This window comes from Alosa sapidissima, chromosome 10 (genome assembly GCF_018492685.1).
Source record: "Alosa sapidissima isolate fAloSap1 chromosome 10, fAloSap1.pri, whole genome shotgun sequence".
NCBI lineage: Eukaryota > Metazoa > Chordata > Actinopteri > Clupeiformes > Clupeidae > Alosa > Alosa sapidissima.
In genome coordinates, this window is record NC_055966.1 from 32,888,019 (window position 1) to 32,906,952 (window position 18,934).

Genomic DNA, 18,934 nt, shown 5'->3' on the forward strand with positions numbered 1-18,934 from the left:
CATGGTTAGCATAGTTAGCATGCTAGCATAGTAACTTTGTTAACATTATTATCTTTGTTAACATAGTTAGCATAACTGCTAGCAAACATTAGAGCCATTCCAACTGTCAGTTATCGTCAACTATCTACCTAAATAATTTAACCATTTAACCATTTAAACTATCCACCTATTTAACTGTTCAGTCATTCCAACTATATTAAACCTCATCTACTTAGCAACCAATATAGTTTGTTTTTACTCTGTATGATATTTTACATCATATTTTTGCATTTTCATGCACTGTATTTCCTTCAGGAAATGATTTTCTAGTTATTATTATTCTTCTTCTAACGCAGCTAATGCAGCTTCAACCGTTTAACGTAGAAACTTCATTCAAACATTGACGCGTAGGTCTTAATTAGGACATGTGGGCTTTGTATTTTTCATCTTTGTAACTTTTATACTTTTTAAACTATTAATTAAAAACTATCAAAATTTCCCCATTGACTTAACATTGGGCCTTTATGACATCACAGCAATTAGAATCCTATGGCAGGTGTTCGGGCCACCTGGACCAACTGCCAGTCTCAGGCTTTAAGCATACAAACTGGCCCTATTAAGACTACACATCCTGTTCAACTGCTTCCTCTGCCAAAAACTGTTTCAAAATAAAAGTCCTCACTATAATATTTTACTGTTATACAATTTAACCCTTTAAACTACTGAACTTTTTAACTGTTCAGCCATTGTAACTGTTACTTGTCATCAACTATGACTCCTACCCACTGTAGCTAGTTAGCTAAGTCACATGGTTAGCATAGTTAGCATGCTAGCATGTTAGCATGCTAGTTAGCATTTTTAGCAAAACCTCTTAAAATGATTAGCTAAGTTAGCTAAGTCATATGGTTAGCATAGTTAGCATGCTAGCATGTTAGCATGCTAGTTAGCATAGTAACTTTGTTAACATTATTATCTTTGTTAACATAGTTAGCATAACTGCTAGCAAACATTAGAGCCATTCCAACTGTCAGTTATCGTCAACTATCTACCTAAATAATTTAATCATTTAAACTATCCACCTATTTAACTGTTCAGTCATTCCAACTATATTAAACCTCATCTACTTAGCAACCAATATAGTTTGTTTTTACTCTGTATGATATTTTACATCATATTTTTGCATTTTCATGCACTGTATTTCCTTCAGGAAATGCTTTTCTAGTTCTTCTTCTTCTTCTAACGCATTTAATGCAGCTTCAACCGTTTAACGTAGAAACTTCATTCAAACTATGTTACGTAGGTCTTACTTAGGACATGGGTGCTATGTATTTTTCAACTTTGTAACTTTTATACTTTTTAAACTATTAATTAAAAACGAATCAAAATTTCCCCATTGACTTAACATTATGATTATGACATCACAATACGGCCGTTAAGCAATTAGAATCCTATGGCAGGTGTTCGGGCCACCTGGACCAACTGCCAGTCTCAGGCTTTAAGCATACAAACTGGCCCTATTAAGACTACACATCCTGTTCAACTGCTTCCTCTGCCAAAAACTGTTTCAAAATAAAAGTCCTCACTACAATATTTCACTGTTAAACAATTCAACCCTTTAAACTACTGAACTTTTTAACTGTTCAGCCATTGTAACTGTTACTTGTCATCAACTATGACTCCTACCCACTGTAGCTAGTTAGCTAAGTTAGCTAAGTCACATGGTTAGCATAGTTAGCATGCTAGCATGTTAGCATGCTAGTTAGCATTTTTAGCAAAACTGCTTAAAATGATTAGCTAAGTTAGCTAAGTCACATGGTTAGCATAGTTAGCATGCTAGCATGTTAGCATGCTAGTTAGCATTTTTAGCAAAACTGCTAAAAACGATTAGCTAAGTCAGCTAAGTAACGTGGTTAGCATAGTTAGCATGCTAGCATGCTAGTTAGCATTTTTAGCAAAACCGCTAAAAACGATTAGCTAAGTCAGCTAAGTAACGTGGTTAGCATAGTTAGCATGCTAGCGCTAGCATGTTAGCATGCTAGTTAGCATTTTTAGCAAAACTACTAAAAACGATTAGCTAAGTAACATGGTTAGCATAGTTAGCATGCTAGCATGTTAGCATGCTAGTTAGCATAGTAACTTTGTTAACATTATTATCTTTGTTAACATAGTTAGCATAACTGCTAGCAAACATTAGAGCCATTCCAACTGTCAGTTATCGTCAACTATCTACCTAAATAATTTAACCATTTAACCATTTAAACTATCCACCTATTTAACTGTTCAGTCATTCCAACTATATTAAACCTCATCTACTTAGCAACCAATATAGTTTGTTTTTACTCTGTATGATATTTTACATCATATTTTTGCATTTTCATGCACTGTATTTCCTTCAGGAAATGCTTTTCTAGTTCTTCTTCTTCTTCTAACGCATTTAATGCAGCTTCAACCGTTTAACGTAGAAACTTCATTCAAACTATGTTACGTAGGTCTTACTTAGGACATGGGTGCTATGTATTTTTCAACTTTGTAACTTTTATACTTTTTAAACTATTAATTAAAAACGAATCAAAATTTCCCCATTGACTTAACATTATGATTATGACATCACAATACGGCCGTTAAGCAATTAGAATCCTATGGCAGGTGTTCGGGCCACCTGGACCAACTGCCAGTCTCAGGCTTTAAGCATACAAACTGGCCCTATTAAGACTACACATCCTGTTCAACTGCTTCCTCTGCCAAAAACTGTTTCAAAATAAAAGTCCTCACTACAATATTTCACTGTTAAACAATTCAACCCTTTAAACTACTGAACTTTTTAACTGTTCAGCCATTGTAACTGTTACTTGTCATCAACTATGACTCCTACCCACTGTAGCTAGTTAGCTAAGTTAGCTAAGTCACATGGTTAGCATAGTTAGCATGCTAGCATGTTAGCATGCTAGTTAGCATTTTTAGCAAAACTGCTTAAAATGATTAGCTAAGTTAGCTAAGTCACATGGTTAGCATAGTTAGCATGCTAGCATGTTAGCATGCTAGTTAGCATTTTTAGCAAAACTGCTTAAAATGATTAGCTAAGTTAGCTAAGTCACATGGTTAGCATAGTTAGCATGCTAGCATGTTAGCATGCTAGTTAGCATTTTTAGCAAAACTGCTAAAAACGATTAGCTAAGTCAGCTAAGTAACGTGGTTAGCATAGTTAGCATGCTAGCATGCTAGTTAGCATTTTTAGCAAAACCGCTAAAAACGATTAGCTAAGTCAGCTAAGTAACGTGGTTAGCATAGTTAGCATGCTAGCGCTAGCATGTTAGCATGCTAGTTAGCATTTTTAGCAAAACTACTAAAAACGATTAGCTAAGTAACATGGTTAGCATAGTTAGCATGCTAGCATGTTAGCATGCTAGTTAGCATAGTAACTTTGTTAACATTATTATCTTTGTTAACATAGTTAGCATAACTGCTAGCAAACATTAGAGCCATTCCAACTGTCAGTTATCGTCAACTATCTACCTAAATAATTTAACCATTTAACCATTTAAACTATCCACCTATTTAACTGTTCAGTCATTCCAACTATATTAAACCTCATCTACTTAGCAACCAATATAGTTTGTTTTTACTCTGTATGATATTTTACATCATATTTTTGCATTTTCATGCACTGTATTTCCTTCAGGAAATGCTTTTCTAGTTCTTATTCTTATTCTTCCGCTAACGCATTTAATGCAGCTTCAACCGTTTAACGTAGAAACTTCATTCAAACTATGTTACGTAGGTCTTACTTGGGACATGGGTGCTATGTATTTTTCAGCTTTGTAACTTTTATACTTTTTAAACTATTAATTAAAAACTAATCAAAATTTCCCCATTGACTTAACATTATGATTATGACATCACAATACGGCCGTTAAGCAATTAGAATCCTATGGCAGGCGTTCGGGCCACCTGGACCAACTGCCAGTCTCAGGCTTTAAGCATACAAACTGGCCCTATTAAGACTACACATCCTGTTCAACTGCTTCCTCTGCTAAAAACTGTTTCAAAATAAAAGTCCTCACTATAATATTTTACTGTTAAACAATTTAACCCTTTAAACTACTGAACTTTTTAACTGTTCAGCCATTGTAACTGTTACTTGTCATCAACTATGACTCCTACCCACTGTAGCTAGTTAGCTAAGTAGCATGGTTAGCATTTTTAGCATGCTAGCATGTTAGCATGTTAGTTAGCATTTTTAGCAAAACTGCTAAAAATGATTAGCTAAGTTAGCTAAGTCAAATGGTTAGCATAGTTAGCATGTTAGCATGCTAATTAGCATTTTTAGCAAAACTGCTGAAAACGATTAGCTAAGTTAGCTAAGTAACGTGGTTAGCATAGTTAGCATGTTAGCATGCTAGTTAAAATTTTTAGCAAAACTGCTAAAACGATTAGCTAAGTTAGCTAAGTAACGTGGTTAGCATAGTTAGCATGCTAACATGCTAGTTAACATAGTTAGCATAACTGCTAAAAATGATTAGCTATGTTAGCTAAGTAACGTGGTTAGCATGTTAGCATGCTAGTTAGCATAGTTAGCAAAACTTCTAAAAATGATTAGCTAAGTTAGCTGAGTAACGTGGTAAGCATAGTAACTGTCAGTTATCGTCAACTATCTACCTAAATAATTTAACCATTTAAACTATCCACTTATTTAACTGTTCAGTCATTCCAACTATATTAAACCTCATCTACCTAGCAACTAATATAGTTTGTTTTTACTCTGTAGGATTTTTTTACGTCATATTTTTGCATTTTCATGCACTGTATTTCCTTCAGGAAATGCTTTTCTAGTTCTTATTCTTCTTCTTCTTCTAACGCACTTAATGCAGCTTCAACCGTTTAACGTAGAAACTTCATTCAAACTATGTTACGTAGGTCTTACTTAGGACATGGGTGCTATGTATTTTTCAACTTTGTCACTTTTATACTTTTTAAACTATTAATTAAAAACGAATCAAAATTTCCCCATTGACTTAACATTATGATTATGACATCACAATACGGCCGTTAAGCAATTAGAATCCTATGGCAGGTGGTCGGGCCACCTGGATCAACTGCCAGTCTCAGGCTTTAAGCATACAAACTGGCCCTATTAAGACTACACATCCTGTTCAACTGCTTCCTCTGCCAAAAACTGTTTCAAAATAAAAGTCCTCACTACAATATTTCACTGTTAAACAATTTAACCCTTTAAACTACTGAACTTTTTAACTGTTCAGCCATTGTAACTGTTACCTGTCATCAACTATGACTCCTACCCACTGTAGCTAGTTAGCTAAGTTAGCTAAGTCACATGGTTAACATAGTTAGCATGCTAGCATGTTAGCATGCTAGTTAGCATTTTTAGCAAAACTGTTAAAAATGATTAGCTAAGTTAGCTAAGTCACATGGTTAGCATAGTTAGCATGCTAGCATGTTAGCATGCTAGTTAGCATTGTTAGCAAAACTGCTTAAAATGATTAGCTAAGTTAGCTAAGTAACGTGGTTAGCATAGTTAGCATGCTAGTGTGTTAGCATGCTAGTTAGCATAGTAATTTGGTTAACATTATTATCTTTGTTAACATAGTTAGCATAACTGCTAGCAAACATTAGAGCCATTCCAAGTGTCAGTTATCGTCAACTATCTACCTAAATAATTTAACCATTTAAACTATCCACTTATTTAACCGTTCAATCATTCCAACTATATTAAACCTTATCTACCAAGTAAATCATTTACCTATATAAACTATCCACCTATTTAACTGTTCAGTCATGACAACTATATTAAACCTCATCTACCTAGCAACCAATATAGTTTGTTTTTACTCTATGATATTTTACATCATATTTTTGCATTTTCATGCACTGTATTTCCTTCAGGAAATGCTTTTCTAGTTCTTCTTCTTCTTCTAACGCATTTAATGCAGCTTCAACCGTTTAACGTAGAAACTTCATTCAAACTATGTTACGTAGGTCTTACTTAGGACATGGGTGCTATGTATTTTTCAACTTTGTAACTTTTATACTTTTTAAACTATTAATTAAAAACTAATCAAAATTTCCCCATTGACTTAACATTATGATTATGACATCACAATACGGCCGTTAAGCAATTAGAATCCTATGGCAGGTGTTCGGGCCACCTGGACCAACTGCCAGTCTCAGGCTTTAAGCATACAAACTGGCCCTATTAAGACTACACATCCTGTTCAACTGCTTCCTCTGCCAAAAACTGTTTCAAAATAAAAGTCCTCACTACAATATTTCACTGTTAAACAATTCAACCCTTTAAACTACTGAACTTTTTAACTGTTCAGCCATTGTAACTGTTACTTGTCATCAACTATGACTCCTACCCACTGTAGCTAGTTAGCTAAGTTAGCTAAGTAACATGGTTAGCATGTTAGCATGCTAGTTAGCATTTTTAGCAAAACTGCTTAAAATGATTAGCTAAGTTAGCTAAGTCACATGGTTAGCATAGTTAGCATGCTAGCATGTTAGCATGCTAGTTAGCATTTTTAACAAAACTGCTTAAAATGATTAGCTAAGTTAGCTAAGTCACATGGTTAGCATGCTAGCATGTTAGCATGCTAGTTAGCATTTTTAGCAAAACTGCTAAAAACGATTAGCTAAGTCAGCTAAGTAACGTGGTTAGCATAATTAGCATGCTAGCATGCTAGTTAGCATTTTTAGCAAAACCGCTAAAAACGATTAGCTAAGTTAGCTAAGTAACGTGGTTAGCATAGTTAGCATGCTAACATGCTAGTTAACATAGTTAGCATAACTGCTAAAAATGATTAGCTATGTTAGCTAAGTAACGTGGTTAGCATGTTAGCATGCTAGTTAGCATAGTTAGCAAAACTTCTAAAAATGATTAGCTAAGTTAGCTGAGTAACGTGGTAAGCATAGTAACTGTCAGTTATCGTCAACTATCTACCTAAATAATTTAACCATTTAAACTATCCACTTATTTAACTGTTCAGTCATTCCAACTATATTAAACCTCATCTACCTAGCAACTAATATAGTTTGTTTTTACTCTGTAGGATTTTTTTACGTCATATTTTTGCATTTTCATGCACTGTATTTCCTTCAGGAAATGCTTTTCTAGTTCTTATTCTTCTTCTTCTTCTAACGCACTTAATGCAGCTTCAACCGTTTAACGTAGAAACTTCATTCAAACTATGTTACGTAGGTCTTACTTAGGACATGGGTGCTATGTATTTTTCAACTTTGTCACTTTTATACTTTTTAAACTATTAATTAAAAACGAATCAAAATTTCCCCATTGACTTAACATTATGATTATGACATCACAATACGGCCGTTAAGCAATTAGAATCCTATGGCAGGTGTTCGGGCCACCTGGACCAACTGCCAGTCTCAGGCTTTAAGCATACAAACTGGCCCTATTAAGACTACACATCCTGTTCAACTGCTTCCTCTGCCAAAAACTGTTTCAAAATAAAAGTCCTCACTACAATATTTCACTGTTAAACAATTCAACCCTTTAAACTACTGAACTTTTTAACTGTTCAGCCATTGTAACTGTTACTTGTCATCAACTATGACTCCTACCCACTGTAGCTAGTTAGCTAAGTTAGCTAAGTCACATGGTTAGCATAGTTAGCATGCTAGCATGTTAGCATGCTAGTTAGCATTTTTAGCAAAACTGCTTAAAATGATTAGCTAAGTTAGCTAAGTCACATGGTTAGCATAGTTAGCATGCTAGCATGTTAGCATGCTAGTTAGCATTTTTAGCAAAACTGCTTAAAATGATTAGCTAAGTTAGCTAAGTCACATGGTTAGCATAGTTAGCATGCTAGCATGTTAGCATGCTAGTTAGCATTTTTAGCAAAACTGCTAAAAACGATTAGCTAAGTCAGCTAAGTAACGTGGTTAGCATAGTTAGCATGCTAGCATGCTAGTTAGCATTTTTAGCAAAACCGCTAAAAACGATTAGCTAAGTCAGCTAAGTAACGTGGTTAGCATAGTTAGCATGCTAGCGCTAGCATGTTAGCATGCTAGTTAGCATTTTTAGCAAAACTACTAAAAACGATTAGCTAAGTAACATGGTTAGCATAGTTAGCATGCTAGCATGTTAGCATGCTAGTTAGCATAGTAACTTTGTTAACATTATTATCTTTGTTAACATAGTTAGCATAACTGCTAGCAAACATTAGAGCCATTCCAACTGTCAGTTATCGTCAACTATCTACCTAAATAATTTAACCATTTAACCATTTAAACTATCCACCTATTTAACTGTTCAGTCATTCCAACTATATTAAACCTCATCTACTTAGCAACCAATATAGTTTGTTTTTACTCTGTATGATATTTTACATCATATTTTTGCATTTTCATGCACTGTATTTCCTTCAGGAAATGCTTTTCTAGTTCTTATTCTTATTCTTCCGCTAACGCATTTAATGCAGCTTCAACCGTTTAACGTAGAAACTTCATTCAAACTATGTTACGTAGGTCTTACTTGGGACATGGGTGCTATGTATTTTTCAGCTTTGTAACTTTTATACTTTTTAAACTATTAATTAAAAACTAATCAAAATTTCCCCATTGACTTAACATTATGATTATGACATCACAATACGGCCGTTAAGCAATTAGAATCCTATGGCAGGCGTTCGGGCCACCTGGACCAACTGCCAGTCTCAGGCTTTAAGCATACAAACTGGCCCTATTAAGACTACACATCCTGTTCAACTGCTTCCTCTGCTAAAAACTGTTTCAAAATAAAAGTCCTCACTATAATATTTTACTGTTAAACAATTTAACCCTTTAAACTACTGAACTTTTTAACTGTTCAGCCATTGTAACTGTTACTTGTCATCAACTATGACTCCTACCCACTGTAGCTAGTTAGCTAAGTAGCATGGTTAGCATTTTTAGCATGCTAGCATGTTAGCATGTTAGTTAGCATTTTTAGCAAAACTGCTAAAAATGATTAGCTAAGTTAGCTAAGTCAAATGGTTAGCATAGTTAGCATGTTAGCATGCTAATTAGCATTTTTAGCAAAACTGCTGAAAACGATTAGCTAAGTTAGCTAAGTAACGTGGTTAGCATAGTTAGCATGTTAGCATGCTAGTTAAAATTTTTAGCAAAACTGCTAAAACGATTAGCTAAGTTAGCTAAGTAACGTGGTTAGCATAGTTAGCATGCTAACATGCTAGTTAACATAGTTAGCATAACTGCTAAAAATGATTAGCTATGTTAGCTAAGTAACGTGGTTAGCATGTTAGCATGCTAGTTAGCATAGTTAGCAAAACTTCTAAAAATGATTAGCTAAGTTAGCTGAGTAACGTGGTAAGCATAGTAACTGTCAGTTATCGTCAACTATCTACCTAAATAATTTAACCATTTAAACTATCCACTTATTTAACTGTTCAGTCATTCCAACTATATTAAACCTCATCTACCTAGCAACTAATATAGTTTGTTTTTACTCTGTAGGATTTTTTTACGTCATATTTTTGCATTTTCATGCACTGTATTTCCTTCAGGAAATGCTTTTCTAGTTCTTATTCTTCTTCTTCTTCTAACGCACTTAATGCAGCTTCAACCGTTTAACGTAGAAACTTCATTCAAACTATGTTACGTAGGTCTTACTTAGGACATGGGTGCTATGTATTTTTCAACTTTGTCACTTTTATACTTTTTAAACTATTAATTAAAAACGAATCAAAATTTCCCCATTGACTTAACATTATGATTATGACATCACAATACGGCCGTTAAGCAATTAGAATCCTATGGCAGGTGGTCGGGCCACCTGGATCAACTGCCAGTCTCAGGCTTTAAGCATACAAACTGGCCCTATTAAGACTACACATCCTGTTCAACTGCTTCCTCTGCCAAAAACTGTTTCAAAATAAAAGTCCTCACTACAATATTTCACTGTTAAACAATTTAACCCTTTAAACTACTGAACTTTTTAACTGTTCAGCCATTGTAACTGTTACCTGTCATCAACTATGACTCCTACCCACTGTAGCTAGTTAGCTAAGTTAGCTAAGTCACATGGTTAACATAGTTAGCATGCTAGCATGTTAGCATGCTAGTTAGCATTTTTAGCAAAACTGTTAAAAATGATTAGCTAAGTTAGCTAAGTCACATGGTTAGCATAGTTAGCATGCTAGCATGTTAGCATGCTAGTTAGCATTGTTAGCAAAACTGCTTAAAATGATTAGCTAAGTTAGCTAAGTAACGTGGTTAGCATAGTTAGCATGCTAGTGTGTTAGCATGCTAGTTAGCATAGTAATTTGGTTAACATTATTATCTTTGTTAACATAGTTAGCATAACTGCTAGCAAACATTAGAGCCATTCCAAGTGTCAGTTATCGTCAACTATCTACCTAAATAATTTAACCATTTAAACTATCCACTTATTTAACCGTTCAATCATTCCAACTATATTAAACCTTATCTACCAAGTAAATCATTTACCTATATAAACTATCCACCTATTTAACTGTTCAGTCATGACAACTATATTAAACCTCATCTACCTAGCAACCAATATAGTTTGTTTTTACTCTATGATATTTTACATCATATTTTTGCATTTTCATGCACTGTATTTCCTTCAGGAAATGCTTTTCTAGTTCTTCTTCTTCTTCTAACGCATTTAATGCAGCTTCAACCGTTTAACGTAGAAACTTCATTCAAACTATGTTACGTAGGTCTTACTTAGGACATGGGTGCTATGTATTTTTCAACTTTGTAACTTTTATACTTTTTAAACTATTAATTAAAAACTAATCAAAATTTCCCCATTGACTTAACATTATGATTATGACATCACAATACGGCCGTTAAGCAATTAGAATCCTATGGCAGGTGTTCGGGCCACCTGGACCAACTGCCAGTCTCAGGCTTTAAGCATACAAACTGGCCCTATTAAGACTACACATCCTGTTCAACTGCTTCCTCTGCCAAAAACTGTTTCAAAATAAAAGTCCTCACTACAATATTTCACTGTTAAACAATTCAACCCTTTAAACTACTGAACTTTTTAACTGTTCAGCCATTGTAACTGTTACTTGTCATCAACTATGACTCCTACCCACTGTAGCTAGTTAGCTAAGTTAGCTAAGTAACATGGTTAGCATGTTAGCATGCTAGTTAGCATTTTTAGCAAAACTGCTTAAAATGATTAGCTAAGTTAGCTAAGTCACATGGTTAGCATAGTTAGCATGCTAGCATGTTAGCATGCTAGTTAGCATTTTTAACAAAACTGCTTAAAATGATTAGCTAAGTTAGCTAAGTCACATGGTTAGCATGCTAGCATGTTAGCATGCTAGTTAGCATTTTTAGCAAAACTGCTAAAAACGATTAGCTAAGTCAGCTAAGTAACGTGGTTAGCATAATTAGCATGCTAGCATGCTAGTTAGCATTTTTAGCAAAACCGCTAAAAACGATTAGCTAAGTTAGCTAAGTAACGTGGTTAGCATAGTTAGCATGCTAACATGCTAGTTAACATAGTTAGCATAACTGCTAAAAATGATTAGCTATGTTAGCTAAGTAACGTGGTTAGCATGTTAGCATGCTAGTTAGCATAGTTAGCAAAACTTCTAAAAATGATTAGCTAAGTTAGCTGAGTAACGTGGTAAGCATAGTAACTGTCAGTTATCGTCAACTATCTACCTAAATAATTTAACCATTTAAACTATCCACTTATTTAACTGTTCAGTCATTCCAACTATATTAAACCTCATCTACCTAGCAACTAATATAGTTTGTTTTTACTCTGTAGGATTTTTTTACGTCATATTTTTGCATTTTCATGCACTGTATTTCCTTCAGGAAATGCTTTTCTAGTTCTTATTCTTCTTCTTCTTCTAACGCACTTAATGCAGCTTCAACCGTTTAACGTAGAAACTTCATTCAAACTATGTTACGTAGGTCTTACTTAGGACATGGGTGCTATGTATTTTTCAACTTTGTCACTTTTATACTTTTTAAACTATTAATTAAAAACGAATCAAAATTTCCCCATTGACTTAACATTATGATTATGACATCACAATACGGCCGTTAAGCAATTAGAATCCTATGGCAGGTGGTCGGGCCACCTGGATCAACTGCCAGTCTCAGGCTTTAAGCATACAAACTGGCCCTATTAAGACTACACATCCTGTTCAACTGCTTCCTCTGCCAAAAACTGTTTCAAAATAAAAGTCCTCACTACAATATTTCACTGTTAAACAATTTAACCCTTTAAACTACTGAACTTTTTAACTGTTCAGCCATTGTAACTGTTACCTGTCATCAACTATGACTCCTACCCACTGTAGCTAGTTAGCTAAGTTAGCTAAGTCACATGGTTAACATAGTTAGCATGCTAGCATGTTAGCATGCTAGTTAGCATTTTTAGCAAAACTGCTAAAAATGATTAGCTAAGTTAGCTAAGTAACGTGGTTAGCATAGTTAGCATGCTAGCATGTTAGCATGCTAGTTAGCATTTTTAGCAAAACTGCTAAAAATGATTAGCTAAGTCAGCTAAGTAACGTGGTTAGTATAGTTAGCATGTTAGCATGCTAGTTAGCATTTTTAGCAAAACTGCTAAAAACGATTAGCTAAGTAACGTGGTTAGCAATGTTAGCATGCTAGCGCTAGCATGTTAGCATGCTAGTTAGCATTTTTCGCAAAACTGCTAAAAATTATTAGCTAAGTTAGCTAAGTAACATGGTTATCATAGTTAGCATGCTAGCATATTAGCATGCTTGTTAACATAGTTAGCATAACTGCTAGCAAACATTAGAGCCATTCCAACTGTCAGTTATCGTCAACTATCTACCTAAATAATTTAACCATTTAAACTATCCACCTATTTAACTGTTCAGTCATTCCAACTATATTAAACCTCATCTACTTAGCAACCAATATAGTTTGTTTTTACTCTGTATGATATTTTACATCATATTTTTGCATTTTCATGCACTGTATTTCCTTCAGGAAATGCTTTTCTAGTTATTATTCTTCTTCTAACGCACTTAATGCAGCTTCAACCGTTTAACGTAGAAACTTCATTCAAACTATGTTACGTAGGTCTTACTTAGGACATGGGTGCTATGTATTTTTCATCTTTGTAACTTTTATACTTTTTAAACTATTAATTAAAAACTAATCAAAATTTCCCCATAGAGTTAACATGGGCTGATGACATCACAATGGACTAATTAACTTGATTTGCACCTGTATCATCTTCCAGCTGCTCATCTAGGCCCCATCAAAGAATCAGTTCAACTGATTGCACCTGTATCAACTGCTTTCTACTGAACTAGACCAACTCTCTCTGTGTTTCTCCATTCTACAAGGATATGACACATTTCATCCAACTTTCTATCCATTCATCCTCTTCAAACCATTCACTCATCCACCCATTAAACTATCCATCAACGTCCATTAAACAATCTGCCTATCAACATCCATTCAACTTTCTGTCTATCAACATCCATTACACTATCTATATTTAACTTTTAAACTATATACTCTGTCTCAGGCTTTAAGCATACAATATGGCTCTATTAAGACTGCTGTTAAGCAATTAGAATCCTAGGCCAGGTGGCCAGGCCACCTGCACCCTATCAGTTTCTCAGGCTAACCTTTTAAACTATCCACCTATTTGACTGTTCAGTCAGTCCAACTATATTAAACCTCATCTACCTAGTTCAGTCATTCCAACTATATTAAACCTCATCTACCTAGCAAATCATTTAACCTTTTACACTATCCACCTATTTAACCGTTCAGTCATTCCAACTATATTAAACCTCATCTACCTAGTTCAGTCATTCCAACTATATTAAACCTCATCTACCTAGCAAATAATTTAACCATTTAAACTATCCACCTATTTAACTGTCCAGTCATTCCAACTATATTAAACTGTGTCTACCTAGCAAATAATTTAACCTTTTAAACTATCCACCTATTTAACTGTTCAGTCATTCCAACTATATTAAACCTCATCTACCTAGTTCAGTCATTCCAACTACATTAAACCTCATCTACCTAGTTCAGTCATTTGAACTATATTAAACCTCATCATGTTGGTTGCCAATTAGCACATAATCTGTTTTAACAATATATTTCACACCATATGTTTTGCATTTTCATGCACTTGTAATTCCCTGGAATTGCGTTTTCTAGTTCTTCTTCTTCTTCTAACGCATTTAATGCAGCTTCAACCGTTTAACGTAGAAACTTCATTCAAACTATGTTACGTAGGTCTTACTTAGGACATGGGTGCTATGTATTTTTCAACTTTGTAACTTTTATACTTTTTAAACTATTAATTAAAAACTAATCAAAATTTCCCCATTGACTTAACATTATGATTATGACATCACAATACGGCCGTTAAGCAATTAGAATCCTATGGCAGGTGTTCGGGCCACCTGGACCAACTGCCAGTCTCAGGCTTTAAGCATACAAACTGGCCCTATTAAGACTACACATCCTGTTCAACTGCTTCCTCTGCCAAAAACTGTTTCAAAATAAAAGTCCTCACTACAATATTTCACTGTTAAAAAATTCAACCCTTTAAACTACTGAACTTTTTAACTGTTCAGCCATTGTAACTGTTACTTGTCATCAACTATGACTCCTACCCACTGTAGCTAGTTAGCTAAGTTAGCTAAGTAACATGGTTAGCATAGTTAGCATGCTAGCATGTTAGCATGCTAGTTAGCATGTTTAGCAAAACTGCTTAAAATGATTAGCTAAGTTAGCTAAGTCACATGGTTAGCATAGTTAGCATGCTAGCATGTTAGCATGCTAGTTAGCATTTTTAGCAAAACCTCTTAAAATGATTAGCTAAGTTAGCTAAGTCACATGGTTAGCATAGTTAGCATGCTAGCATGTTAGCATGCTAGTTAGCATTTTTAACAAAACTGCTTAAAATGATTAGCTAAGTTAGCTAAGTCACATGGTTAGCATGCTAGCATGTTAGCATGCTAGTTAGCATTTTTAGCAAAACTGCTTAAAATGATGAGCTAAGTCAGCTAAGTAACATTGTTAGCATGTTAGTTAGCATAGTTAGCATAACTGCTAAACATGATTAACTAAGTTAGCTAAGTCACATGGTTAGCATACTAAGCATTTTAACATTGTTAGCATGCTAGTTAGCATAGTAACTTGGTTAGCATTATTATCTTTGTTAATATAGTTAGCATAACTGCTAGCAAACATTAGAGCCATTCCAAGTGTCAGTTATCGTCAACTATCTACCTAAATAATTTAACCATTTAAACTATCCACTTATTTAACTGTTCAGTCAACTATATTAAACCTCATCTACCTAGCAACCAATATAGTTTGTTTTTACTCTGTATGATATTTTACATCATATTTTTGCATTTTCATGCACTGTATTTCCTTCAGGAAATGCTTTTCTAGTTATTGTTATTCTACTTTTTTGCTTTCTGTTTTTGAGGTGGTTAACATGGCTGAAAACTCTTGAAATTTGGCACACACGTCAGGTGTCACGCATCGCAGTTAGGTACAAGAGCTTGACCCCGGGCGTGGCCCAGGGACTCGCTAGCGCCCCCTTAGGTGACTGATCCCGTGGTTGGCAAATATTTTGAGGTGGTTAACATAATCGAAAAGTCTTGAAATTTAGCACACACATCAGGTGTCACACAAAGCAGCTAGGTAAAAAAGCTTGGCCCCGGGTATGGCCCAGAGACTCGCTAGCGCCCCCTTACGCCCCCTTAGATGACTGATCCCGTGGTGGGCATATACTTTCATCTACACACACCAAATTTGGTAGGTGTCTGTATCTCCCCGAGATGAACGACTTTCGTATGTACAATGCATTAGCCACGCCCAACAGGAAGTGAGGTATTTGGGATTTTGTGCAGACTAATATGTGATGAAATATGTGATGAATCATGATGCCAAAAGAGGTGCTTCCCATGGGTGAAAACACATGAAATTTGGCGCACACATCAAGTTATACAGTGAATAGACAAGGATAAAAGCTTGGCACCGGGCGTTGCCCAGGAACTCCATAGCGCCCCCTTATGTCACTGTGACTTGTGGTTGGCATATAGTTTTAGATACACACACCAAATTTGGTGGGTGTATGTAACTCCCAAAACCAAACAACTTTTGTATTAACATGCCATTAGCCACGCCCACAGGAAGTGAGGTAATTGAGATTTTGTGCGTTGTGGACATGATCAATTTTAACGTACTCCTCCTAGACGGTTGATCCGATTCATGTCAAAGTTGGTATACATGACGCCGAGATGTTCCTGATTCTAAATTGTGAAGCTTTTTTTTTGATATGTTGTAATTTGACGAAATGGCGAAATTCTTAATTTTAATACCCTTCCACATAAACAATAAATGTGTCATAATTCACCATGCATTGCTTGAAATGTTTTAAATTTCACAGGTCATGGAAGACCATGTTAATGATAATATTCACATGCCCATAATGCATGTTTGGCATAGCGCCACCAACTGGCAACAGAAAGAATGACAATTATACTGATGTCACATGATCAATTTTAACATACTCCTCCTAGACGGTTTGTCAGATTCATGTGAAATTTGGCAAATATGATGCCAAGATGTTGCTGATGTTAAATTGTGAAGGGATTTTTGATATGTTGTAATATGTCATCATTTTAATATCTAAACAGGAAATGTGTCATAAAGTCACAGTGCATTGAATGAATGGTCTGAAACTTCTCAGGTTAATAGATATTATGATTATGATGATATTCAGACACCCAATGGGCCTGCCTGGCATAGCGCCACCACCTGGCCAAGTAGGAAATGTGCCAGAAATGGACAATGCCTTAAGTGATTGATCTGAAACTTATAAAATATTGGATATCATTATTGTGATGATATTCACACATATAATTCACATGCCTAGCATAGCGCCACCATCTGGCCAATCAGGAAATATGCCAGAAATGCTCTATGCTTTGAATGAATGGTCTGAAACTTCTCAGGTTAATAGATATTATAATTATGATGATATCCAGAGACCCTATGGGCCTGCCTGGCATAGCGCCACCACCTGGCCAAGCAGGAAAATGTGCCAGAAATTGGTAATGCCTATATTGGTTAATCTGAAACTTTGCAAGTAGTTATTATCATGAACTATCTGTCAAAATAAGCCCCGCCCCCTGAAACGTCATAAATCACGTCATAACCACGCCTCCTTTTTATGCAAATTAGCCACGTGGTTGTCGCCACGTGTTGTTTGTTATTGTTATTGTTTTGTGAGTCATGTGACAGTCATGTGACTGGTGTCAAACCCCTGGGCGGCCATATTGGATGTAAAGTCATGTGACAGTCATGTGTCTGGTGTCAAACAATGCCACGCCCCCTTGGCATCCATATTGGATGTAGTGTCATGTGACAGTCATGTGCCTGATGTCAAACCCCTGGGCGGCCATATTGGCCCCCAAACCCCCATGTGTGTTTTGTGGATAATGGGGGATCAGATAAACTTTGTAAGAGTTGTATATGTTTAGTGGTAAATGGGGCTAAATACAAAAAAAAAGAAAATGGAGTTGCCGGAACCCGGATTCGAACCAGGGATCTTTAGATTTTCAATCTAACGCTCTCCCAACTGAGCTATTTCGGCTGCAGGGCTTCAATGGTATGCAATGCATCCTACTTTGTAGGGGTGGTGTTTTGTCCGGGCATGTCTCTGAGTGTGTTGTTTGAGACCCCTTTCATGTCGGGGGTCTGCCTACTACCTACGTACACTAGTGCTGATAACATTGTAAAAGACCTGTTTATGAGTAGTGACGTCTGTATGCAGACACCTGGTTATCTATAAACCCTTTTGTAGTGGGTGTGTTTTGCCCCGGCGTGTCTCTAGGATTGAGATTATAAAAGCTGTGGGTGATGTATAGCTATCATTGTTAGCAGTGATTTTGAACAGAACTTACCATGGCTGACATGATTGAATCGGCAAAATCAAAGAGACGGATTACACTCACCCCTGTTAGCGCTAAGCTATCGAATCCTGAAATGACTTATGCACCGCAAAGGAGGAGACCTGAAACTTTTGTTAATTTTCTGAGTAAACCTAATGATGGCGTGGAATACCAATGGTTGTTGAACGATGGGCGCATCGGAGGCTATGTTTTTGACAAGGAAGATTGCAGTGTGAAGTTATACGCATTGACATCTCCGGATTTGGCGTTTTCAGACGACATGGCGCACATTTCATTTTGTGATGCAGATTGGGTGATGTTTAGGGACTCTTGGAAGGATATTGTACAGCCTGCTATGGACAGTCGCTACACAGCATCATGGAATAGTCCAGCCTATGTCAAGTCTTACCACATGTATGCTAACTGTCCACAGGATTTCATTCGCCTGTCTAGCAGTGCATACAGAAGACCTACATATTATAATGAAAAAGATTTGAATGAATTCGCATATACACCTAAAGTGGAGTATCTTTGGAAAGACCGGCATGTTCTAAGTGATGTTTTCAAAAAGGTTGATAGATTGTTCAAATGGAGTGCTGGTTTGGAAAGATACCAGGGCGTCAAGGCATGTCTCTTCCAGACGTGCCAAGATGATCTGGAACTGGCCAACCATTGTGAAGAAGCCGCTCCGGAATCAGCGCCCCCTCGTTCATGAAGCTTAAAAAGAGGTTTTCATACGAAGGGTTCCTTTACTCTCAGAGCTGTTGTGAAGATCATACAATGTCTCTATATGTGGATGAAGTTGAAATGACTGAAGCGCATGTTTGGCCTGATGGTGTGGATCAAAGTTCAAGAAGTATGTTTTATCAAGAGGAATTAGTAATTGAACAAGAAATGATACATTATGACATGGATTACTTGTGTGAGAGATTTGCGATGCTAACTTTGACGGATGATAAAGAGGATGTTAGAGAATGCCATCTTGTGGATGATGACGCCCCTGC

General features: G+C 35.9%; 1 non-coding gene across 1 annotated transcript; it reads right to left on the reverse strand.

Moving 5' to 3' along the window:
* Positions 1 to 17,559: 17,559 nt before the first annotated feature.
* trnaf-gaa lies at positions 17,560 to 17,632 on the reverse strand. Its single transcript has one exon. It is a non-coding gene; the product is annotated as a tRNA-Phe (tRNA).
* Positions 17,633 to 18,934: the final 1,302 nt, after the last annotated feature.